Consider the following 13,867-nt stretch of genomic DNA (forward strand, 5'->3'; position numbering starts at 1 on the left):
GAAAGGAGAGCAGCCCAGTAAACAGAGCCCAGGAAAGGCAGCCGCAGGCAGCTCGGCTGTGTGTGGGGCAGGGCCGGGGAGAGGTGGGAGTGTGCACGGGGAGAATGGGTGAAGGGCGGCCCGGTTGCGCCCCGTGCACAGAAGATGCTCCCTGAGAGCAGCCGGACCGACACCGCGGGCGGTGGGCTTCAGCTAGCACGTGATGCTGGACAGCTGTTGGCGAGCGTCCAGAAGGACTGGAGGTGGGACCCGAGCAATGGAACCCGAGGTGGGGGCGTGCGGGGGTGGGGAGGCCAGGCTTCCAACTCAGGCCACCCGCGGGTCCTCCTCTGGCCGCTGCCCAGGCCCCCAGGCGCGGAGCAGGCCTGCTCCGCAGCTGCACGCCTTGAGCCGCCCGGGCAGCTGGCTCCAGGCTTGGCCGGCCCAGGTCCTGCCCACGCACCCTCTTCCCCCGCGTTCGTGGCCAGCTCCGCGGCCTCCCCCAGCCCTTCCGCGCGCTCCCTCCGCTCCCGGGGCTCCCAGCCGCCCGAACTCCTACCGGCTTCCAGGTCAGGGACGAGTCGCCGCCGCCTGCGCGAAACTCGGCTTCCCAGAAGTCGCTCCGGCGGCCAGCCGCGCGCCTCCCAGGCCGCGCCGGATCTCCCGCTCCCTCTGCCGGCGGGCAGCCATTTCCGACAGGCGACTGCGGAACTTGCCGAAGCTTGCCGGGCCGGAAATGGCCGAAGCGGCGTTCGCCACTTTCCGGCGGCGTCCGAAGGCCGCCGAGGCCGCCCGCCCCGCACTGGGCTCGCTGGGTCAGGGGCGCGAGGCCGGCGCCGGGGATTGTGGGAGGCGTGGGGGGCACGCGGGCAGGGAGGGGCCCACCCAGGATCTGCGTCCTGCGCTCGTCGCCCGGCTGGTCCCGAGCCGCTCCGCCGAGGGCGCGGGCGGCCTGTGGAGCTGCAGCAGGGTCGGGAGAAATTCACGTCACCCACCCCCGACTAAAAATAAACCCACCCGGGCAGAAGGCCTTCCTGAACCAGGCGGCCGTGCCCAGCGTGGCCCGCGCTTTAGAAACGCTTCGAATATGGAACAAGGAAGGCCGAACTGCGCGGATATTTAGCCAAAATCCCAGGGCTTTGCAAAAACAGCAGGTTCATCACTGTGCGGTTAAAAGGATAAAAAAGATACGGTTTAAGAACTCAAGAGCCAACCCCTGTAAGCCGAAAAGTGCACCGTGGCTACCCCCAGGAACACTGCTGTTACGTACACATTTGGAGACGGGGACAAAGCACCCCGTGGACAACTGAAGGAATGGTGGAGGGTGTTCCACCAGTCCTAAAAGGGAGACCTGTCACCATTGTTAATTCAGGATGAATTAAAACCATCTTTTAAAATCTATAATTGACGTATAATCTAAGATCAAATTTGCTTCAACATTTTTTAAAAAGATAGTTTCAATCCCCAAAGGACAGGGCTTCTATTTCCAGGGAAGCCCAGGCACACCCGGCCAGGTTGGCTCTTCTCCCTGCCCTTGGGTGGTCTGTTTCTTTCAGGAGAACTGCACCCTTTAGACTGCTCAGCAGCTGCTGCAGACCCCATCCACTCCCTCTTAGTGGAGCCCAGTCCCAATACTTAGCTGGGAGGCTGAGAAAACGGGAAAGACAGATTTGATTCCCACAGGGAACGTCTGAGTTAGGATTCCATTTGCAAAAGGAAACTTGAAAAACCCCTGGCAACCCCTTTCCCAGAGCGCCCTCCTCACCCCTCCCTCCCCAAATCAGCCCCTCCTCTTCCTGCTCCTTTCTGCTGCTCTCCTGATGTCTTTTTACTCTCCCCTTTCCTATTTTCTTTTTCTCCTAGCACCTGCCTCTTCCTCTCCTTTCCCCTTTATTACTACATGCAGACATACTCTTTTAAAGTCCCACCACTATCATACGTGTACAAACATAGAGCATTGACCAATTTTGTTGAGGGAAGTCAGAAGAGGAAACAAAGTGCAAAACCAGAAGCATTCCAGAAAAAGAAAATGGGAAAACTACTGGCCATGTAATACCAACTGTCTCTTTTTGTTCTCTCTCTTTTTTGGTTTGGTTTGGTTTACAGGTGATCTACTTGGCTTTCCTCCAGAGGTGGGTGGCAGCAGCAGGAAGGAGCCTGGCAGTGTGGGAGGAGACAGGACAGGAGTCAGGGGAAGAATTTCCAGGTGTTGTTGGTGTTGGTTCATCTCCACTGGCGAGAGTGGACGTGCAGATACCTGCCACCTGAAGAACTCAGTCATCGTGTACATTTGAGTAACTTAACACATTGCTGACTTATTTGTACCACTGACTTATTTGATTTTACCGTGGCCAAGCTTAAGGAAGATAAAGGACATTCACCTGAAACTTGGGGAGCCCACAGATTCACTGGTGCCCTGGATGCTATCCAGCACCCCTCCTCCTCAGGCTCCTGTGGGGCTCACTCCCCTACTCCTCCCCCTTCCTCTCAAGCAGCTCCTCAGTCTCCTTCTCCAGCGCCTGTTCCTTCTTCTAAAAGCTGTGTCCACAACAACATGACTTGGGCTGCCATTTGTTCCTCTCCACACCCTATTCTTGCCCCTCCAGCCAGATGCTATGCATGGTTTCCACCTGTCGCAGGTCTCTTGCTTCAGCACTCCAGTCCCTGTTTTCCAGTGGCCCTCTAGATACCATCACAGCACCATCATCCTATTAGTGCAAACTTTATGAATACTTAATTGCCAGGCAATAAGCTACACCCTTTATATGCACTGTCTTGTTTTAATCTTGCTGGGAGGTGCCAGCCTATGGAGAAGGAACTGAAACTTTAAGAGGCTAAATAAATTAGGTGCCCAAGACTGCAGAGTGCATGCAAAGCACAGTGGACTCTTAGTCCTGCCAACTCTTAACCCCACGTCCTTCACCAGAACAGTAAACTTAACATATCCCACACTGAACTCAGATTCATCCCTATCCCCTGGCTCTCCTGGAATGTCCTTGTTTATAATGTTAGCCCTACTATTCCTAAAACAGAAACTCCAAACCTGGCATTATCTTTGACTCCTAAAATAGATATGATGGGTCCAGTCTGGGTAATGTGTCCACCCCTAGATCAATCAATCCCTTTTGACTAAGCAGCAGGCTAGCTGAGACCTAACATGACAACTGGGGCCTTGCCTGAAATAGGGATTGTTCCCAGACAGTTGAGCACCTATGGAAATGTACCCAAGGTTCTTTCACACAAAAAAAAATGTTTGCAACGTGCCCTGCCCTTACAACATGAAAGTCACCATATAAAAAGAGAAGCCACAAAATAAGAAGCAAAACAGTATTGTTCTGCAAGAGACCAGCAATTCTATCACATGAGATGGAAGGCAATTCCCACACCTTGTACGAGTCTCTGGTGGTAAACAGTCAACAGTGATGTGTTCATGTTCAACAAAGTCCACTAGGAGGACAAGAACAGAAAACTACCCAAATGACCATCGGCAATAGACCAGATAAAATATGGTTCTTTCACACAACCGACTACTTCAGAGCAACAAAAATTAATGCTCTACAAACCCACACAGCAATGCTGCTAAAACTCACAAGGCAAAGCAAAAAGAAGCCAGACCCAAAACAAGAGTTCAGCATATGACTGCCTCCATGTGAAGTAAGAAAGAGGCAAAACTAAGGAATTCCACCTCAAAGAATCCACTGGAGGAGAGCAGAGCAGCTAAGTGGGCTGGTAATGCCATCTCCTGTGCTAGACACTGGGTACTCATGCGTGTTCAGATTGTCAAAATTCATCCAGCTGTTCACATACCCTATCTGCCCTTTTCTATACGTATATCATCCTTCAATAATATTGAAATGATGGGGGAGTGCTCAAATAAAGGCACCTTTAATCAGCCTTGAACTTCAACACCAAGATTATCCTAGAGTGACCAGTTACTGTCACCCCTGCCCCCTCCATTACCCCACCTTCTGAGAGAACCAGCAACCTTGGGAAAGAGCCACATTACTTACCACATGGCCTCATCTCCTCTGGCCCAGCCTGGCTAGATATCCCTCTCCTAGACACTTGGGAGTGGGACACTGTGAAGCCGAGTCACAAGATTCGGACTGCTTGATCTGATAACTTATACGACTGGTGGAAGGAGTTTCTAGACACGTGCACAGTGATAATAACAAGAAAGATGATCTGCAGGACTCAGAAGAGGAGGGCCCACGGGCAGAGGAAAGCATATGATCCAAGAGAAATAGAGGGAGGTGCCACAGAGGTGCTGACTTTCAGCCCTGGTTCCCACACCCCAGCTTCATCAGGTACCCATGAGATTATTTGTGTGGCCTTATTATTAATAATAATAAGCTATCACAGCTTTTTGTTTCCAGCAATCAAATATGCCCTAACTGAAGTTATAGTATTCTTCCCTGGAAAAAACTGCACAGTTATTATGTGCTAGACATTGCTCTGAGCACATGTCACATATTATCTCATTTAGTCCTTTAAGGACTACACAGTAAAGTACCATGATTATTCCCATTTCACAGATGAGGAAAAACGGAACTCAGAGAGGTTAAGTAACTTGCTCAAATCACACACCTAGAAAGTTGTAGTGCAGGTGCTGGACCCAGGCAATCTGACTGCAGAGGCGGAAATCTCAACAACTACACTACAAGGTGGTTTAGGGAAACACTAACAACAGCACTGTAAATTGTATGCTGCATTAATGGACCTGACTAAGGCATTTGATCCACTAAATTGGGTTCAAATGCAGAAACAATACAAAGGATTGAGTGTCTAGAAAAATTGGTTAACATTTCTTTCCTTCACAAGGGAATTTCAGTTTGAGTCGTAGATGTTAAACATGCAGAGTATGATGAAGTCATACTAAACAAGACGATGTTCTCTTACCAGGACATTCTTTATTTTACAGATTTCAGCAGAATGCTTAGCGAGTCCCCACTGATTAGTTTTCCCCAAATGGTTAATATCCAAAAGAATGGGGTTTTAGTTCTATAGACGCAGAAATTAATAAGAAGTTCTTAAGTCTTAGGGAGTGAGGTGCTGGTGGTCACTTTCCATCTGCCAGACCCTGGGCCACTCAGCAGAGATCAGTCACAAAGAAGCCACTGGTGACCCCCAGCAACCTTCAAGATTCAGTAACTGTCAGTGAGATTAAGTCAGATAAGAACCTGTTCTATGTGTAATGCTTTGATTTTAAAAGAAAGTGCTGACAGCTGCTATTTGAGATCTTTCCTATATGTAAGTGATTGGGCAATTTTGTGGCTTATAATTAGAACAATGCATGACAATGTCTAGATTGGGCTGCAAGGTCACTCTTCTCTTCAGTCTGTCAGTGCCAAAAGAAACAAAAGGTCATCTTCTGAGGCTCCAGGACAGCACTCATTACCTGCCAAGTGATGTTACCTTTTAAAACTGCCTAGTTTTTGTCTGGCAAGAGGAAGGGTATAGTTTAGTTCACAGATAATTTGTGGCAAGAACACTGAGTTAACATAAGCTCTAAGACAAAGCACATTTTATTGTCAAAAAAATATTTTGGGGCTGAGGGTGTACTACAGGAAGAGGTCAAATTAGCTATCAGTGGATATTAGCTATCCAGCAGTGGATATCAAACCACCACCAACAAAAGCTTGATCCTGGAAATTTCGTATAATGACACAAATACCACTAAGGTCAACATATAGGCACCTAATGTCTATCCTAAATCACACCAGTTAGTAGCAAAACTGCTGGGTTAGACACATGGTGCCACAACATGGTCCATCTGCTCCAGGGACTTGAGTCATGAGAGCTCCAAGCAGAGAAAAGAGGTGGCCGAGCTCCAGTGTCACATTTGTATGTACAACCAAAGAAGTTATCCATAGACTCAAAAGAGCAACTGCTCACTAGCTTCTCTTTTTATATTTTTTTTCAAAAATATCTTTATTTTTGTTTATTTTTTTATGTGGTGCTGAGGATTCAACCCAGGGCCTCAAGCATGAGGGGCAAACACTCTACCATTGAGCTACAACTCTAGCCCCTCCCTAGCTTCTCTTAAAAACACCGTGTATGGAGCTGGGGTTGTGACTCTAGTGGTAGAGCGCTTGCCTAGTATGTGTGAGGGACTGGGTTGGATCCTCAGCACCGCATAAAAATAAACAGAATAAAAGGTATTGTGTCCATCTACAACAACAACAAAAAAAGACACCTTGTGTGGATCAGGCACTCTAGTTGGCAAAATGATACAGAGGTTCTTGAAAAATATCAATTAACTTCTCAGTTAACCAATTTGGTGAAAGTAAAAATTAAAAGCACAATTTCCAGAAGTAATCACACAGTTTATGCTTTCAAAACATATATAACTTGGGCTGGGGATATAGCTCAGTTGGTAGAGTGCTTGTACAAGGCCCTGGGTTTGATCCCCAGTACCACCACACACACACAAAAAAAAAATAAATAAATATTTTATTTAATATACATATCTTAGTTTATAACATGATTTTATGGATGGCAAAAAAAACCATAGTTTCTACCAATAAGATTTGCAAAAGAAAAACATGTAGGTATTTTTTAAGATTTTTTTTAAATATGGACACAATACCTTTTCTTTATTTATTTTATTTATTTTTATGTGGTGCTGTGGATGGAACCCAGTGCCTCACATGTGCGAGGCAAGTGCTCTGCGGCTGAGCTACAACCCCAGCCCCCAAAACATGTAGGTTTTAAATCAACTCATGAAGACTTGCAACAAGATTTTATTGAAAAGAAAATTTTTCTCTATTTTCCTTAATGTTATTCAAAATTAATTCTCAACCTAATTGGTAAGAGCATAATTTTAGTAGGAGCCAAATAAATCTCAGAACGAAATAATCATTGATCCCTTCCCTAACTCAAGCCTGCAGCCTTGCAAAACTATGACACAGGCCAAAGATAAAACCAAACGAAAATATGACCTTATTTCTACAAATCCGTTGATGGACGGGGCACCAATAATTAAAAACTCATCTATACTGGATAGAGTGACAAAATATTTCACCCTCATAGAAAAAGAGGCACGTGTAGTTTACTAACAAAAGCTTTTTTTTTTTTTTGGTAATGGTGATTAAACCCAGGGCCTCACACATTCTAGGCAAATGTTCTACCCTGAGCTACAGCCCCATCCCTTTCCACTTTTTATTTTGAGACAGGGTCTAAATTGCCCATAGCAACCTCAAACTTGCAATCATCCTGCCTCAGACTCCTGAGTACCTGGGATTCCAGGTATGCGCCACTGCTCCTGCCTAGAAAAGCATATTTTTAAAACAAAAATACATTAACTATATGTAAAATTAAGTAAACATGAAAACTCTGCAGACTTTCAGATCACTATGCATTTCTATTATTTTATGCACATTTAACTATGCTGAAATGCTGTCTCTTTTCATTTCATATTTGATTAGATTAAGTAATAAGCTTTATCAAATTGCTATCTGTATGTATCAGCCACTTTGAGTTCTTTGTTCACTTGCTTTTAAAGCACTATTATGTGTTTCTCCATAATCATCTCTAAAGATACTAGCTTACTGGGTGTGGTCTAGCACACAAGTAATCCCAGCGATTTAAGCAACTGAGGCAGAAGCATCACAAGATCAAGACCAGCCTCAGCAATTTAGCAATGCCCTAAGCAACTTGGTGAGACCCTGTCTCAAAATAAAAAATAAAAAGGACTGGGATAGAACTCAGTGGTAAAGCACCTCTGGGTTCCATCCCCAGTCACAATCAGTCAGTCAACTATTTCATCCCATGGTGTAGCTCAGTGGTTTTGAATGACAATTCATTTGATCCATACACAATTTCATCAGAAAAGTAAGCTTGTGAGCTTTGAATACAGCTAAACCTATTCAATTGAAAGGATGTCCTTCATTCCAAGATTATGTTCTCCTGTTTTTAAATGTCAAAAGATGCTTTTGTGAAATTATAGTGGTAGTAGATGAAAAATCTTGACAAAATAGTGAAACTTTTTGGTATCCCCTCCCCAGCGTTTTTTTTTTTTTTTTTTAATTTTTCTGGTCCCTCACATCTAAGTGTGTAACTGCTAGTCTGTCCAACTACACCCTCCTGGCATTTTAAGGTATTCAGCACCCCTACCACCACCACTGACACACACACACACACACACAAAGAAGAAGCACTCCCGTGGTAGCCAGCCTCAGACACAGCCCCAGTGGTCCTGCACCCTGGTGTTCACAGCCCTGTGTGGTCTCCCACACACTGTAACCAAGGACCATCTGTGTGACCAACAGAACACAGCAACAGGGATGGTAGGTCACTCCCAAGATTAAGTGGCACAAGACAGCTTGGCTTCCATCACGGTGGCTGCAAGATTTTTCAAGATTTTCGCTCTAGCAAAGGCTCCCCGGCATGTCATGACAACACTGTGGACTCGTCACCGGGAACTGAGGCTTCCTGCAGATGACACATCTGTGAGACTGGGGGCAGGTCCCCAGCTCCAATCAAGCCTCATGAAAGACCCTGAGCCAGAACCACCAGACTAGACCACTCCTGTACTCCTCAGCTGCAGAAATGTGAACTGATATCTGCATCTACAAGGACAGGTCTGAGATAATCTGTTCAGGAGGAACAGATCATTAATATGACTCCTTTATCATTTCAACTGCAAATTTATACCCACCCCCATCCCCAAAAGTACACTGCAAGAGCTGCCCAGCCACACTCAGGCCTGTGCTGGAAGAGAATCAGCAGAGACTGGTCCCCATTTCCCAGCTCTAGTTTACTTCCTCTGACTTTTCACGCCTCAGGCGCTTTTTCCACTTTTCTCATATTGACTAGAGTACTCAGTAAACTAAACAATCCATCTCTAGCAAGGGGACCAATTTCATAAGTCTGTAGGCTTTGTGAAAAGAATCATTCTATGTAAATATGATATTTTATGAAATTTTAGAAATCTGGTAAATTTCTATTGACAGAATCCCTAACCCCAGCTGTCCAAACCTTTACTAGACCCATGCCTAGCTCAACAGAGGAGCAAATCTCACATTTCACTGTGAAAACAGAAGGCAACAGACTTGAGTGAGCTCTTTTAAATACCTTCCTTCCAACTTTAAACCTATCTATAAGTATTGGTGTGAAAAAATATTACTGCAGCAGATGCCAGAGTCCCTCTTAGAGATGCAAAAAGAGCCTTATTTGGAAGACTACCTTGCTGTGATGCTCAATGTGTTGAAGAAGAAAATGTGGCTCAGAAACAAAGAGATGAATAAACAGATCTACACTAAAAGGAAGGGAAAGTCCAAGAACATGGATACTGGAGGTAGGAAGCGATGGGCTCTCATAATGGGAGAGGTCGGAGCCTGTGCAGAGAGCTCCCAGTGATGATGGAGCTGGAGAAAACAGAGATGTCAATTATTAAATTTTAATTTATTTATGCGGAGCTGGGGTTATAGCTCAGTGGTAGAGCGCTTGCCCCCTCACATGTGAGGCACTGGGTTCGATCCTCTGCACCACTTAAAAATAAATATATTTAAGAAAAAAAATTTTAACTTATTTATGTTACTTAAAGTTTAGGGACATAAAATCCCCTAAACCTTAAGTAATATCTATCACATACCTTATATGAGTGAGTTGGGGGGAAATGCAGAAAGAAGATGGGTAGGGCTGAGCAAGGCATGGTGACACACACCTGTAATCCCAGGAACTCAAGGGGCCAAGACCGGAGGGTCGTGAGGCCAGACTCAGCAATTTAGCAAGACCCTGTCCCGAAAAATAAAAAGGGCTGGGGATGTAGCATGGTGCTAGAATGCCTCTGAACTCCATTCCTAGTGCCACAAAAAAAAAAAAAAAAGGAAAAGGAAAGAAAAATAACCATAGGAGCTGAATTACAAGTGAGATGAAGAATTTAATGGAAGCTGTTACTCCAAAAGCAAAGAATCCACAAGAAGTTGAGCTCTCAGGAATTCACAGATATCTCAGATTGACCTTCCCAGTGGATGCAGAGGGGGCCAGGGCCAATGTGACTTAAACCTCATCAAAGCACGTTACCTTGGTTGACATCTGGTACATATCCACCCCTTCTTCTTTCATCTGCTCTGGCCTTTAACAAACAGATGTCCCCACTTCCTTTCCAAAACTAAGAGCTCCATATTTTAATGTGATCTAATATCCTTCCTGTAGACTTGGCTCCACTGTTTATTTTCTCTTTGCTGCCTGCTCATGGCAGGGCTTCTCCTGCTCATAAACAGGCCCAGCCCAAGCTGCCACTGTCTTTCTGGCTTTGAACCCAGAAGGATTCAAGATCTCAGTCCTTGGTCACTGGTTATTAGAGGTAGAACCTTGGACATATTATTTAACCTGTCTACATCTTCTCAGCTATAATTTCATCCATCAGAAGATGGGAACAGTTGTAGCACCCACTTCATAATCGTAAGGATTTCCCTGGCTACATGTAAATTGTTAGGCCAGCGCCCAGCACGCAGGAAGCCCCAGCTAGTGCTAGCTGCTATGGTCTTCAATGATACCAAAAGTCTTTGTGAGCAATTTCTACTGTGTCCCCGTCCTTCACTGCATTCACCCTTTAATCCCTGGAAGCAATTTCTACTGCAACTGCTCTCATTAAGGTACCAGTGACTTCCTGATTCCAAACTCCAGTGAATCTTTACAAGCCTCATTTGGAACTCTTCTGCAGAACTGTAGAAGACCTAGTGGGTGCCCTCTTGAAAAGAATCTGCCCCCTCACATCCCACCCCACATTGCCCTCTCACCGTTCTCTCTCTTTGCTTTCACTGAGAATCTTAATTCCCACCATCCTTTAAAGGCAAGTGCTGAGAATTCCAGCAAGCCAGTATCTCACACAGCACCTCTGGGTGAACACAGCATGACTTGAACAGCCAAATCTCTGTCCTTTTTGTTTTGTTTTATTTTTTAAAAAAATATTTATTTTTTTTAAGTTGGACGTAATTCCTTTATTTTATTTTTTTTTTAATGTGATGCTGAGGCGCAAACCCAGTGCCTCACACGTGCTAGGCAAGTGCTCTACCACTGAGCCACAACCCAGACCCCAAATCTCTATCTTTAGCCTTGACTTTCCTCTGAGCCCTTGAGCCAAACTGCCCACTGGATATCTTGTCCTCAGCTTGCACAAACCCAGTTGTCCAAACCAAATTTATAGAGATTGTTAACAAAACAACCATTTTCTCTACCTTCCCCACTTCTTTTCCTTCTCTAGAAATTGTTTTCTTTGTTCATGAAGTCATAATCTTGGCAGTAGTCCATGCCAGAGACAATGGCTGTCATCTTCCCGTCTCCCTCACCCACCATGTCCAGCTGGCCATCAGAGCCTGACAGTGGAACCTGATGGAATCTACAGCTTCCCTCCATTCTGCTCTGTCTTGCATGGTCCCACTGTATCTCAGGGTGGGCTTTAGCATCATGTGGGCCTGGATTCTAATCTTATGATGCCATCAGCTTGCTAGGACTGCTCTTAGCCAAGTTATTTAACATCTGTGGCCTCAGGTTTTTGTGGAACTTAAATGAGATGTTATGTGAAAAATGACCGCACACATTACAAACATCCCCTGCATGGCTTCCTCTGGGTCTTACCCCAGTTGGTGCAATGCAGTCTCCACCTGATTGGCCTGTTCTTGTCCTTTCTTCTCCAACTTGCCCCAGAGTTAATCTTTCTAGAAAATAAGTCTAAAACATTCATCCCTGCAATGGTTACTCTGGGTTGTCTGGGTATGTTGATGAGGGTGTGTCTAGGAATGACAGGGACAGCAAACTGAGGTGCGGACCCCACCATAAATGTGGGCAGTACAGTCCAATAGATTGGGGGCCTGGAGTGGAACAAAAAGGTGGAGGAACAAGGAAGCAGGAGCAGATGGGAGCCAGAGTCTTCCTGAGAGGGCTCTTGATTGCTGCTGCCATCATCGGGGATCAGACTCCAGCTCCTTCACTTTTCCAAAGTGGACTCTAGCAACTCTCCAGGGAGCTGTCAGGCCTTCAATCCTGGAGAGGGCTGCATCCTCGGTCCTCCTCCCTCTGAGGCCTGAGCAGCTACTGGTCCTGCAGCTCTCCAGCCTGCAGACGGGCCATTGCAGAACTATCCAGCTTCTGGTCGTGTCAGCCAGTCTAAGAAATCCTTTTTTGTAATCATACATAGGTATATTCTGTCGATTCTGTTCCTCTAGAGAACTTTGAAAATCTTCAACATTTTCTTTTTTCCAGTGGAACAAAGTCCCAATGCCTTGACATAATAAGTGATCAATTCCAGCTGCCTTTCTGGTCCCTTCTTCCCCAGCCTAGTTATTCCAAAACCTAAGGCTGTCCCAGCCCATTCACATCCACACTGCCTTAATCTCACATGCTGATCCCTCTGGCTGTCATTTCCTTCCCCATATCCAAGCTCTGTCCAGCTGGCAAGCTTCTTTATCCCTCAAGACTAGTTCAAAAGCTGCCGCTTAAAGGGCGACACTATTCTTGACTGGTTCAGGTTTTCACAAAAACCCCCTGTCCATATACTCATATGTAAAGGAAGAGAGGGAGGATCAATGACCAAACCATTGTCCATGTGCAAAAATGTTAGAAATTGGTGTCTCTGGTTAAGGATGATTTCAAACTTACAAAAAAGTTGCAAAATGCTAGGAATTCTGGCAACTGTTCTGTAAATTTGAAATAATTTCAAAAGAAAAAGCATGATGCAATCTAATCATGAGGAAACAAACCAACCTAAGTCGAGGAACATTTTCCAAACAACTGGCCTGCATTCTAGAAATTCAGTGTCCTGAAAAAAGAAAGAAAAGGAGGAAGGGAGAGGGCGGCAAGAGGCAGGAAGGCAACTGGACTAAAGAGCACGCGACCCTGGACTGGACGTCAACTTGGACAAAATGCCCCAAAATGTGCTTGGGGAACAAATGGTGAAATTTGAAAACGATCTCTTTATTGTTATAGCAATATTAAATGTTCTGAATTAAAAATCACATTGTGAGGCTGGGATTGTGGCTCAGTGTAGAGTGCTCACCTAGAATGCGTGAGGCACTGGGTTCAATCCTCAGCACTACATAAAAATAAAACAAAGCTATCGTGCCCACCTAAAACTAGAAAATAAATATAAAAAAATACAGTGTGGTTAGGAAAAAGAATGTCCTGCGTAAGAAGTCCATGCTAAAATATTTAAGGGCAAAGGACCAGGATGTTTGTAATTTTAAAAGGTTTTGGATAAATAAATATTCTCCCCTCCCCTGTGTGTGTCCAGAGAAAGAAAAATAGAGCAAAAACTATCTCTTGTGAACCTTTTTTCCACTCTCGGAATTAATGCTCCCTTCTGAAAACTATAAGCCTTTGTGAAAGAAACTGAACTGACACCAATGAGTGGAAAGATCATTTGTGTCCACAGAATGGAAGGATCAGTGTTGCTAAAGTGTCAAACCACCTCTAGCAAAATGCCAACGATATTTTTCACAGAAATAGAAAAAAAATCCTAAAATTCATGTGAAACCAACAAAAGATCCCAAACAGCCAAACAATCTTGAGAAAAAAAAAAAAAAAAAAAAGCTAGAGACATCATACAACCCGATTTCAAATATGGTACAAAGCAACAGTCATCAAAATAGCGTGGTGCTGGCCTAAAGATGGACATAGGGAGCAACGGAAAGGAACAGAGGGCCCGGAAATAAGCCCACGCGTTTACAGTGATCAGCCTTCACTGGACGTGCTGAGAAAACACATAGGAAAAGAAGAGCCTCTTTGATAAATGACATTAAGAAAATTGACTATCCACTTGGAAAAGAATAAAAGCCAACTCTTATCTCATACCATATATAAAAGCAAACTCAAAATGGATTAAAGACTTAAACGCAAGACCTGAAATTTTAAAACTATTCAAAGGAAAGATAGGGGAAAGTTACTT

At 44.9% G+C, this 13,867-nt stretch overlaps 1 protein-coding gene across 6 annotated transcripts in view; it reads right to left on the reverse strand.

Moving 5' to 3' along the window:
- Extl3 (exostosin like glycosyltransferase 3) overlaps positions 1–13,867 on the reverse strand; it is a 104,198-nt gene that overhangs the window by 51,460 nt on the left and 38,871 nt on the right. For 4 of the 6 annotated variants that reach the window (XM_046423350.2, XM_058572349.1, XM_046423348.2 and 1 more), the window contains exon 1: positions 539–705. The exons of the other annotated variants lie outside the window; for them this stretch is intronic. The gene's annotated coding sequence lies outside the window, so the exon portion shown is untranslated. Of the gene's footprint in view, positions 1–538; positions 706–13,867 lie in introns of those variants that run through there. 6 annotated transcript variants of the gene reach the window in all.

The sequence above is a fragment of the Marmota monax genome, unplaced genomic scaffold (assembly GCF_021218885.2).
Source record: "Marmota monax isolate L192 unplaced genomic scaffold, Marmota_monax_Labrador192_F-V1.1 WCK01_AAM20220418_F8-fsc00347, whole genome shotgun sequence".
Classification (NCBI taxonomy): Eukaryota; Metazoa; Chordata; class Mammalia; order Rodentia; family Sciuridae; genus Marmota; species Marmota monax.